Source organism: Triticum urartu, chromosome 3A (assembly GCF_056163025.1).
Source record: "Triticum urartu cultivar PI428250 chromosome 3A, HENAU_Tu73, whole genome shotgun sequence".
Classification (NCBI taxonomy): domain Eukaryota; kingdom Viridiplantae; phylum Streptophyta; class Magnoliopsida; order Poales; family Poaceae; genus Triticum; species Triticum urartu.
This window is the reverse complement of record NC_141875.1, coordinates 675785312-675797691: the sequence shown is the minus strand read 5'-3', so window position 1 is coordinate 675797691 and position 12380 is coordinate 675785312. Positions and strand designations below refer to the sequence as shown.

The 12380-nt window shown below is 45.4% G+C and overlaps 1 pseudogene; it reads left to right on the top strand.

The window, feature by feature from the left end:
* Window positions 1-8887: 8887 nt before the first annotated feature.
* Window positions 8888-11779, top strand: LOC147981431 (F-box/FBD/LRR-repeat protein At1g13570-like; annotated as a pseudogene).
* The last annotated feature ends 601 nt before the right edge of the window (window positions 11780-12380 follow it).

Genomic DNA, 12380 nt, shown 5'->3' with positions numbered 1-12380 from the left:
TTTCCTTATAATATGAAATCCTGCAAAAACATACAATATGAAAAGCTGAAAAAGGAAACTACACAATGCAAACGAACTAACACGGACGTTGTGCCTTGGGAATTCAGTGTGAAAGTATAAACACAGGCGTCGTTCAATCAAATTGGACGGAATTCAAAAAGTAAATCACCAGAAGCTGTTTCATGGGCCCAGGAGATGCCTGCTTCCGTTTCCTACATTTGCCCGGCCCAATATCTCACTCTCACCACCACTCCTCCTGTTGGGGAACGTAGTAATTTCAAAAAAATTCCTACGCACATGCAAGATCATGGTGACGCACAGCAACGAGAGGGGAGAGTGTTGTCTACGTACCAACGCAGACCGACTGCGGAAGCGATCACACAACGTAGAGGAAGTAGTCGTACGTCTTCCCGATCCGACCGATCCAAGCACCGTTACTCCGGCACCTCCGAGTTCTTAGCACACGTACAGCTCGATGACGATCCCCGGGCTCCGATCCAGCAAAGCGTCGGGGAAGAGTTCCGTCAGCATGACGGCGTGGTGACGATCTTGATGTTCTACCGACGCAGGGCTTCGCCTAAGCACTACAACAATATGATCGAGGTGGAATATGGTGGCAGGGGTAACCGCACACGGCTAAGGAATGATCTCAAGGATCAACTTGTGTGTCTAGAGGTGCCCCCCTGCCCCCGTATATAAAGGATCCAAGGGGGAGGGGGCGGCCGGCCAGGAGGAGGGCGCAGGAGGAGTCCTACTCCTACCGGGAGTAGGACTCCCCCCCCCAATCCTATTCCTAATAGGATTCCCAAGGGGGGAAAGAGAGAGAGGGGGCCGGCCACCTCTCCTAGTCTTAATAGGACTAGGGGAGGGGGGAGGCGCGCAGCCCACCTTGGGCTGCCCCTTTCACCTTTCCACTAAAGCCCACTAAGGCCCATATGGCTTCCGGGGGGTTCCGGTAACCTCCCGGTACTCCGGTAAAATCCCGATTTCACCCGGAACACTTCCGATATCCAAACATAGGCTTCCAATATATCAATCTTTATGTCTCGACCATTTCGAGACTCCTCGTCATGTCCCTGATCACATCCAGGACTCCGAACTAACTTCGGTACATCAAAATGCATAAACTCATAATAACTGTCATCGTAACGTTAAGCGTGCGGACCCTACGGTTCGAGAATAATGTAGACATGACCGAGACACATCTCCGGTCAATAACCAATAGCGGGACCTGGATGCCCATATTGGCTCCTACATATTCTACGAAGATCTTTATCGGTCAGACCGCATAACAACATACGTTGTTCCCTTTGTCATCGGTATGTTACTTGCCCGAGATTCGATCGTCGGTATCCAATACCTAGTTCAATCTCGTTACCGGCAAGTCTCTTTACTCGTTCCGTAATACATCATCCCGCAACTAACTCATTAGTTGCAATGCTTGCAAGGCTTATGTGATGTGCATTACCGAGAGGGCCCAGAGATAACTCTCCGACAATCGGAGTGACAAATCCTATTCTCGAAATACGCCAACCCGACATCTACCATTGGAGACACCTGTAGAGCTCCTTTATAATCACCCATTTACGTTGTGACATTTGGTAGCACACAAAGTGTTCCTCCGGCAAACGGGAGTTGCATAATCTCATAGTCATAGGAACATGTATAAGTCATGAAGAAAGCAATAGCAACATACTAAACGATCGGGTGCTAAGCTAATGGAATGGGTCATGTCAATCAGATCATTCAACTAGTGATGTGATCCCGTTAATCAAATAACAACTCTTTGTCCATGGTTAGGAAACATAACCATCTTTGATTAACGAGCTAGTCAAGTAGAGGCATACTAGTGACACTCTGTTTGTCTATGTATTCACACATGTATTATGTTTCCGGTTAATACAATTCTAGCATGAATAATAAACATTTATCATGATATAAGGAAATAAATAATAACTTTATTATTGCCTCTAGGGCATATTTCCTTCAGTCTCCCACTTGCACTAGAGTCAATAATCTAGTTCACATCGCCATGTGATTTAACAGCAATAGTTCACATCACCATGTGATTAACACCCATAGTTCACATCGTCATGTGACCAACACTCAAAGGGTTTACTAGAGTCAGTAATCTAGTTCACATCGCTATGTGATTAACACCCAAAAAGTGATCATGTTTTTCTTGTGAGAGAATTTTTAGTCAACGGGTCTGCCACATTCAGATCCACATGTATTTTGCAAATTTCTATGTCAACAATGCTCTGCATGGAGCTACTCTAGCTAATTGCTCCCACTTTCAATATGTATCTAGACCGAGACTTGGAGTCATCTAGATTAGTGTCAAAAACTTGCATCGACGTAACCCTTTACGACGAACCTTTTTGTCACGTCCATAATCGAGAAACATACCCTTATTTCACTAAGGATAATTCTGACCGTTGTCCAGTGATCTACTCCTAGATCACTATTGTACTCCCTTGCCAAATCAGTGCAGGGTATATAATAGATCTGGTATACAGCATGACATACTTTATAGAACCTATGGCCAAGGCATAGGGAATGACTTTCATTCTCTTTCTATCTTCTGCCGTGGTCGGGCTTTGAGTCTTACTCAACTTCACACCTTGTAATACAGGCAAGAACTCTTTCTTTGACTGCTCCATTTTGAACTACTTTAAAATCTTGTCAAGGTATGTACTCATTGAAAAAACTTATCAAGCGTCTTGATCTATCTCTATAGATCTTGAAGCTCAATATGTAAGCAGCTTCACCGAAGTCTTTCTTTGAAAAACTCCTTTCAAACACTCCTTTATGCTTTACAGAATAATTCTACATTATTTCCGATCAACAATATGTCATTCACATATACTTATCAGAAATGCTGTAGTGCTCCCACTCACTTTCTTGTAAATACAGGCTTCACCGCAAGTCTATATAAAACTATATGCTTTGATCAACTCATCAAAGCGTATATTCCAACTCCGAGCTGCTTGCACCAGTCCACAGATGGATCGCTGGAGCTTGCACATTTTGTTAGCACCTTTCGGATTGACAAAACCTTCTGATTGCATCATATACAACTCTTCTTTAATAAATCCATTAAGGAATGCAGTTTTGTTTATCCATTTGCCAGATTTCATAAAATGCGGCAATTACTAACATGATTCTGACAGACTCTAGCATAGATACGAGTGAGAAACTCTCATCGTAGTCAACACCTTGAACTTGTCGAAAACCTTTTGCGACAATTCTAGCTTTGTAGATAGTAACACTACTATCAGCGTCCGTCTTCCTCTTGAAGACCCATTTATTCTCAATTGCTTGCTGATCATCGGGCAAGTCAACCAAAGTCCAAACTTTGTTCTCATACATGGATCATATCTCAGATTTCATGGCCTCAAACCATTTCCCGGAATCTGGGCTCATCATCGCTTCCTCATAGTTCGTAAGTTCGTCATGGTCTAGTAACATGACTTCCAGAACAGGATTACCGTACCTCTCTGGTGCGGATCTCACTCTGGATTACCTACGAGATTCGGTAGTAACTTGATCTGAAGTTACATGATCATCATCATTAGCTTCCTCACTAATTGGTGTAGTAGTCACAAGAACATGTTTTGTGATGAACTACTTTCCAATAAGGGAGAAGGTACAATTACCTTATCAAGTTTTCTACTTTCCTCCCACTCACTTATTTCGAGAGAAACTCCTTCTCTGGAAAGGATCCATTCTTAGCAACGAATGTCTTGCCTTCGGATCTGTGATAGAAGGTGTACCCAACAGTTTCCTTTGGGTATCCTATGAAGACATATTTCTCCGATTTGGGTTTGAGCTTATTAGGATGAAACTTTTTCATATAAGCATCACAACCCCAAACTTTAAGAAACGACAACTTTGGTTTCTTGCCAAACCATAGTTCATAAGGCGTCGTCTCAACGGATTTTGATGGTGCCCTATTTAACGTGAATGCAGCTGTCTCTAATGCATAACCCCAAAACGATAGTGGTAGATCGGTAAGATACATCATAGATTGCACTATATCCAATAAAGTACGGTTATGACGTTCGGACACACCATTAAGCTGTGGTGTTCCAGGTGGCGTGAGTAGTGAAACTATTTCACATTGTTTTAACTGAAGACCAAACTCGTAACTCAAATATTTTACCTCTGCGATCATATCGTAGAAACTTTTATTTTCTTGTCATGATGATTTTCCACTTCACTCTGAAATTCTTTGAACTGTTCAAGTGTTTCAGACTTATGTTTCATCAAGTAGATATCCCCATATCTGCTCAAATCATCTTGTGAAGGTCAGAAAATAATGATACCTGCTGTAAGCCTTAATATTCATCGGACCACATACATCAGTATGTATGATTTCCAACAAATCTGTTGTTTGCTTCATTGTTCCGGAGAACGGCGTTTTAGTCATCTTGCCCATAAGGCATGGTTCACAAGCATCAAGTGATTCATAATCAAGTGATTCCAAAATCCCATCAGCATGGAGTTTTTTCATGCGCTTTACACCAATATGACCTAAACGGCAGTGCCACAAATAAGTTGCACTATCATTATTAACTTCGCATCTTTTGGTTTCAATATTATGAATATGTGTATTATTAAGATCGAGATCCAATGAACTATTTTTATTGGGTGTGTAACCATATAAGGTTTTATTCATGTAAACAGAACAATAATTTATTCTTTTACTTAAATGAATAACCGTATTACAATAAACATGATCAAATCATATTCATGCTCAACGCAAACACCAAATAACACTTATTTAGGTTCAACACTAATCCCGAAAGTACAGGGAGTGTGCGATGATGATCATATCAATCTTGGAACCACTTCCAACACACATCGTCACTACACCCTTAACTAGTCTCTGTTCATTCTGCAACTCCCGTTTCGAGTTACTACTCTTAGCAACTGAACTAGCATCAAATACTGAGGGTTTGCTATAAACACTAGTAAAGTACACATCAATAACATGTATATCAAATATACTTATGTTCACTTTGCCATCCTTCTTATCCGCCAATCACTTGGGGTAGTTCCGCTTCCAGTGACCAGTCCCTTTGCAGTAGAAGCACTTAGTCTCAGGCTTAGGATCAGACTTGGGCTTCTTCACTTGAGCAGCAACTTGCTTGCCGTTCTTCTTAAAGTTCCCCTTCTTCCCTTTGCCCTTTTCTTGAAACTAGTGGTCTTGTCAACCATCAACACTTGATATTTTTCTTGATTTCTACCTTCGTTGATTTCATCATCACGAAGAGCTTGGGAGTTGTATCCGTTATCCCTTGCATATTATAGTTCATCACGAAGTTCTACTAACTTGGTGATGGTGATTAGAGAATTCTGTCAATCACTATCTTATCTGGAAGATTAACTCCCACTTGATTCAAGCGATTGTAGTACCCAGACAATCTGAGCACATGCTCACTAGTTGAGCGATTCTCCTCCATCTTTTAGCTATAGAACTTGTTGGAGACTTCATATCTCTCAACTCGGGTATTTGCTTGAAATATTAACTTCAACTCCTGAAACATCTCATATGGTCCATGACGTTCAAAACGTCTTTGAAGTCCCGATTCTAAGCCATTAAGCATGGTGCACTAAACTATCAAGTAGTCATCATATTGAGCTAGCCAAACGTTCATAACGTCTGCATCTGCTCCTGCAATAGGTCTGTCACCTAGCGGTGCATCAAGGACATAATTCTTCTGTGCAGCAATGAGGATAAACCTCAGATCACGGATCCAATCCGCATCATTGCTACTAACATCTTTCAACACAATTTTCTCTAGGAACATATCAAAATAAACACAGGGAAGCAACAACGCGAGCTATTGATCTACAACATAATTTGCAAAATACTACCAGGACTAAGTTCATGATAAATCTAAGTTCAATTAATCATATTACTTAAGAACTCTCACTTAGATAGATATCCCTCTAATCCTCTAAGTGATCACGTGATCCAAATCAACTAAACCATAACCGATCATCACGTGAGATGGAGTAGTTTTCAATGGTGAACATCGTTATGTTGATCATATCTACTATATGATTCACGCTCGACCTATCGGTCTCCGTGTTCCGAGGCCATATCTGCATATGCTAGGCTCGTCAAGTTTAACCTGAGTATTCCGCGTGTGCAAAACTGGCTTGCACCCGTTGTAGATGGACGTAGAGCTTATCACACCCGATCATCACGTGGTGTCTGGGCACAACGAACTTTGGCAACAGTGCATACTCAGGGAGAACACTTCTTGATAATTTAGTGAGAGATCATCTTATAATGCTACCGTCAATCAAAGCAAGATAAGATGCATAAAAAGATAAACATCACATGCAATCAATATAAGTGATATGATATGGCCATCATCATCTTGTGCTTGTGATCTCCATCTCCGAAGCACCATCATGATCACCATCGTCACCGGCGCGACACCTTGATCTCCATCGTAGCATCGTTGTCGTCTCGCCAATCTTATGCTTCCACGACTATCGCTACCGCTTAGTGATAAAGTAAAGCATTACATCGCGATTGCATTGCATACAATAAAGCGACAACCATATGGCTCCTGCCAGTTGCCGATAACTCGGTCACAAAACATGATCATCTCATACAATAAAATTTACCATCATGTCTTAGCCATATCACATCACAGCATGCCCTGCAAAAACAAGTTAGACGTCCTCTACTTTGTTGTTGCAAGTTTTACGTGGCTGCTACGGGCTTAAGTAAGAACCAATCTCACCTACGCATCAAAACCACAACGATAGTTTGTCAAATAGACTCCGTTTTAACCTTCGCAAGGACCGGGCGTAGCCACACTCGGTTCAACTAAAGTTGGAGAGACAGTCGCCCGCAAGCCACCTATGTGCAAAGCACGTCGGGGGAACCGGTCTCGCGTAAGCGTACGCGTAATGTTGGTCCGGGTCGTCTCGTCCAACAATACCGTCGAACCAAAGTATGACATGCTGGTAGGCAGTATGACTTATATCGCCCACAACTCACTTGTGTTCTACTCGTGCATACAACATCAAACCATAAAACCTAGGCTCGGATGCCACTGTTGGGGAACGTAGTAGTTTCAAAAAATTTCCTACGCACATGCAAGATCATGGTGATGCACAGCAACGAGAGGGGAGAGTGTTGTCTACGTACCAACGCAGACCGACTGCGGAAGCGATCACACAACGTAGAGGAAGTAGTCGTACGTCTTCCCGATCCGACCGATCCAAGCACCGTTACTCTGGCACCTCCGAGTTCTTAGCACACGTACAGCTCGATGACGATCCCCGGGCTCCGATCCAGCAAAGCGTCAGGGAAGAGTTCCGTCAGCACGACGGCGTGGTGACGATCTTGATGTTCTACCGACGTAGGGCTTCGCCTAAGCACTACAACAATATGATCGAGGTGGAATATGGTGGCAGGGGTAACCGCACACGGCTAAGGAATGATCTCAAGGATCAACTTGTGTGTCTAGAGGTGCCCCCCTGCCCCTGTATATAAAGGATCCAAGGGGGAGGGGGCGGCCGGCCAGGAGGAGGGCGCAGGAGGAGTCCTACTCCTACCGGGAGTAGGACTCCCCCCCCAATCCTATTCCTAATAGGATTCCCAAGGGGGGAAAGAGAGAGAGGGGGGCCGGCCACCTCTCCTAGTCTTAATAGGACTAGGGGAGGGGGGAGGCGCGCAGCCCACCTTGGGCTGCCCCTTTCACCTTTCCACTAAAGCCCACTAAGGCCCATATGGCTCCCGGGGGGTTCCGGTAACCTCCCGGTACTCCGGTAAAATCCCGATTTCACCCGGAACACTTCCGATATCCAAACATAGGCTTCCAATATATCAATCTTTATGTCTCGACCATTTCGAGACTCCTCGTCATGTCCGTGATCACATCCGGGACTCCGAACTAACTTCGGTACATCAAAATGCATAAACTCATAATAACTGTCATCGTAACGTTAAGCGTGCGGACCCTACGGTTCGAGAATAATGTAGACATGACCGAGACACATCTCCGGTCAATAACCAATAGCGGGACCTGGATGCCCATATTGGCTCCTACATATTCTACGAAGATCTTTATCGGTCAGACCGCATAACAACATACGTTGTTCCCTTTGTCATCGGTATGTTACTTGCCCGAGATTCGATCGTCGGTATCCAATACCTAGTTCAATCTCGTTACCGGCAAGTCTCTTTACTCGTTCCGTAATACATCATCCCGCAACTAACTCATTAGTTGCAATGCTTGCAAGGCTTATGTGATGTGCATTACCGAGAGGGCCCAGAGATAACTCTCCGACAATCGGAGTGACAAATCCTATTCTCGAAATACGCCAACCCAACATCTACCATTGGAGACACCTGTAGAGCTCCTTTATAATCACCCATTTACGTTGTGACGTTTGGTAGCACACAAAGTGTTCCTCCGGCAAACGGGAGTTGCATAATCTCATAGTCATAGGAACATGTATAAGTCATGAAGAAAGCAATAGCAACATACTAAACGATCGGGTGCTAAGCTAATGGAATGGGTCATGTCAATCAGATCATTCAACTAGTGATGTGATCCCGTTAATCAAATAACAACTCTTTGTCCATGGTTAGGAAACATAACCATCTTTGATTAACGAGCTAGTCAAGTAGAGGCATACTAGTGACACTCTGTTTGTCTATGTATTCACACATGTATTATGTTTCCGGTTAATACAATTCTAGCATGAATAATAAACATTTATCATGATATAAGGAAATAAATAATAACTTTATTATTGCCTCTAGGGCATATTTCCTTCACCTCCATTCTCCACTGCTCGCCGAACCAAACCCTCGCCGTCGCCTCTCCCCCCTCCCCCTCCGCCGGCGGCCATGGAGATGGACCCGCGAGTGATCCTCGGCCCCTCCGGGATCATCTCTAGGAGCGATATTCGCGCCGACCTGGAGTGCCATGGCCAGGACCCAGAGACGCTGGATCTCGGCTCCAACATGATGCTCCACTTCGTGTACAAGTACCTCCCGGCCCCGCCCGTCTCCCCCACCGCCACCCTCCCGCTCGCCGGCACTTCATGGGTCCCCGACGGCGTCGACCGCATCAGCCGCCTCCCCGATGTGGTTCTCCTCGACATCATCTCCCGCCTCCCCGCCAAGGACGCCGCGCGCACCGCCGCCCTCGCCTCGCGCTCGGCGCCCGCTCTGGCGCTCGGCGACCCTTGCTATTGTCGACAGCCATATGCTTCCGGACGGTGGCGCGTCCGGCCCGTTCATCATCGGCGCTCCCCCCCCCCCGCGCCGTCACCGCGTCGGTCTCCAGGGCCCTCGCGGCGCACCCGGGGCCCTTCCGCTTCGTCCACCTCACCTGCAGCAACATGGACGAGCACCAAGGTGAGATGGCGAGCTGGATCGACACCCTTGTCGCCAAGGGGGTCCAAGATCTCGTCTTTGTCAACCGCCCTTGGTCGATTGACCTGCGCCTCCCCACCACACTCTTCAGCTGCGCCTCCCTCACCCGCCTCTGCCTTGGCGTCTTCAGGCTCCCAGACACCGCCGCCGTGCCGCGCGGCGCCAGATTCCCCAACCTCCGGGAGCTCATCCTCTGCTTGAATACCATGGAAGAGCGTGATCTCGCCTTCTTGCTTGAAAGAAGTCCCGTCCTGGAGTTCCTCTTCATCATGGGAAACCAGGCCGGCGGAGTGCGCCTCCGCCTTGCCAGCCACAGCCTACGGTGCGTTCAGCTTGGCTTTTCCTTCTCGGAGGACATCGATGTGGTGGATGCTCCTCGCCTGGAGAGGCTCTTTCATTTTGGCGAGCTCGCCCATTCCCACAGGATGGACAATACCACTCCAGGGCCGGAGCCAGGATTTGACCATAGGGGGGGCAAAGAAGACAATGACATGCAAAGTTTTTTTTTCCTGACTATGACCATACCAAGGGGAACACAAGATAATACAGTATGTATTTTGCTATAAGAAATATGTAGTTTTTTCATTAGTTTGAATGTGGCTCATACGCCTAAAACACATAGAATAAAGGCGATAACCTTATATGGCGCGCTTCCGATTTTAGCTTGTTGTGCAAATTTTACTCGTGCCAGAACATTTGATTGGCAGTTTCTGTATCAGCTAATTTCATATTTAAGCCATCATGTATACAAACCGGCATGTAGATTTCTAATCATCCCCAAAAATAATAGAAACTAGTAAATAACAATTTGTGCAAATCTAATAATAATAACTTGCAAGATAGCCTAGACATGAGCCGATGGTATATACCTTAGATTTGGCGTGAGTAGTGTTGTGTTGTGTGAAATTTGAAATTAAGATGATAGAATCAGTGCATCCCTAATTAATAACTCCGTCTATAGCAAAAAGTTTCTTATCTCCTCGACTGAAGAGGCGGACCAGTTTACTAGTATTCGACAGTATAAATCAACAAAGGAATCGAGGAGACTCACAGGAGGATTATTCTGCCATCTACACCGGCGCTGATCCATTTGTACGCATGGCCTGGTCGAACTTGCCGGCGGCTACCGGAAGCGAGCGCCTGTGCGTCGGCGCCGAAACGATCTACCAGAGGATGCCCTAGATCGTGGCCTCGTCAGCTGTAAGTTACAAAGTTCGTGGGCTTCATGCTTTGAGCGCACTGTTCGTCGGGGGGGGGGGCTAATTAGTCGTAAATTTATTGAACGTGGCTTTCGTAGATTACGATACTTCCCGTAGCTCCGCCCCTGTACCACTCAGCCTAGGATCAAGAACGGCGCTTCCAGGATCAAGATTGGCCGTGCACCTAACCTGCGTGTGCTGGGATACCTTCAGCCCGGAGGGCAGGAATTGGGGATTAGCAACACCATCATAGTGGTATGCAGCTCACAGCAGATCCTAATTTGAATTGCATATCTGTACCTGTGTGAATTGATAATGCCAATTAATTTATCTGTCCTTGGGCGCATTGCAGGCTGGGAACAAGGAGAACACTGCCCCTAGTGTCCAGATTTTGGCCATGGTGGTGCAGTTCGGTGTCCGCAGCGCTGTGAAGAAAGTGCCTGACTTTCTTAGATGCTTCCCCAACCTGGAGACGCTCCATGTCCATGTAAAATTGGTTAACTTAACTAGATACACGTCCTGCATTGGCAATTTTGCAATAGTAGTGGCTATGGTATATCTAGCATGGTCATAATTGATTGTATATCGAGCATGGTCAGAGTTGTGAATAAGATTAGTTTTATGATTGATAGCCTGCTGCTGCTATATGTGTAAGCTGTGAATATGTAGTTATGTGCTCATATATTATATATCTAACATCGAATTATGTATGGACTGATTGATTTCATTTGCAGTCCCCCATCTTATCTGAAGAGCACACTGGCAAGGTCAATCTCAAGTTCTGGCAGGACCGCAGGAGGATGGTCCCATCAAATGCGTGGTGCAGAGCATGAAGAAGGTGTTCTTCTACGAGTTCCGAGGGTCGAGAAGCGAGGTTGCTTTCCTCAAGTTCATCGCGGAGCGAGGGCGGGTGCTGGAGCAGGTGGTGGTCGTGGTGGCCGAGGAATGTTTCTCTCCGGGGGATGATGGTATGAATGCCAAGCTGAAGCCTCTGACCAGCGCAAAGTGGAACAACAAATCTTGCAAACTGCAGCTCTTCAAGAGCCCGTTCACTGGCGGGGGAGGTCCAGCTTACTGCCACCAGATAGGTGCTGATTTTGGGTTTGCTGACCCTTTCGACCTCCAGTACTACTACAAAGCAGAAAGGATCCCTGTAAGTTAGTTTGTACAGTAGCTTTGTACAAGACCACTTGCAGCTTGACTTTGTGTTGTGGTAAGGACCTGGCAGCAGCTAAAAAACCTTTTTTGGGGAATGCTTAGTGTGCCAAGACAAGTTTTTTGTGGGATGTGGGTGGACGCAACAGATCGAATTTGATAGTGTTCGCCTTATTTTACGTTTTAGTAGGCAATTGTCGGCATAGCTGTATAGCCTCTCTGGTTCGTCCAGCTCCTATGCATTATGTTGTTGTTGTGGTTGTTGTTGTCAGCATGAATGAATTTGATATGCGTTATGTTTTTTTGCTATGCATTATGCTGGTCTCAGCTGGAAAAAGTTTCTTTCCAAATCATTATGTTGTTGTTGTTGTTGTTGTTGTTAGCAGTTCTTGCCCGATGCCAGCCAGCATGCAATCTTGCCTTAGTAGCCTGATATATACTCTGATCTCAGCTTTATGGAGTTCTTGAGTTCACAGGTGAAGTAGCATGATATATACTCTGATGAACTTGGCTTGAGCGCTTTATAGATTTATTAGCCCAAGAGGCTACTCCAGTAGTAGATTCTGTGGCTAAAAGGGTAGCAATAGTTTGGCCGTAGGATATATAAT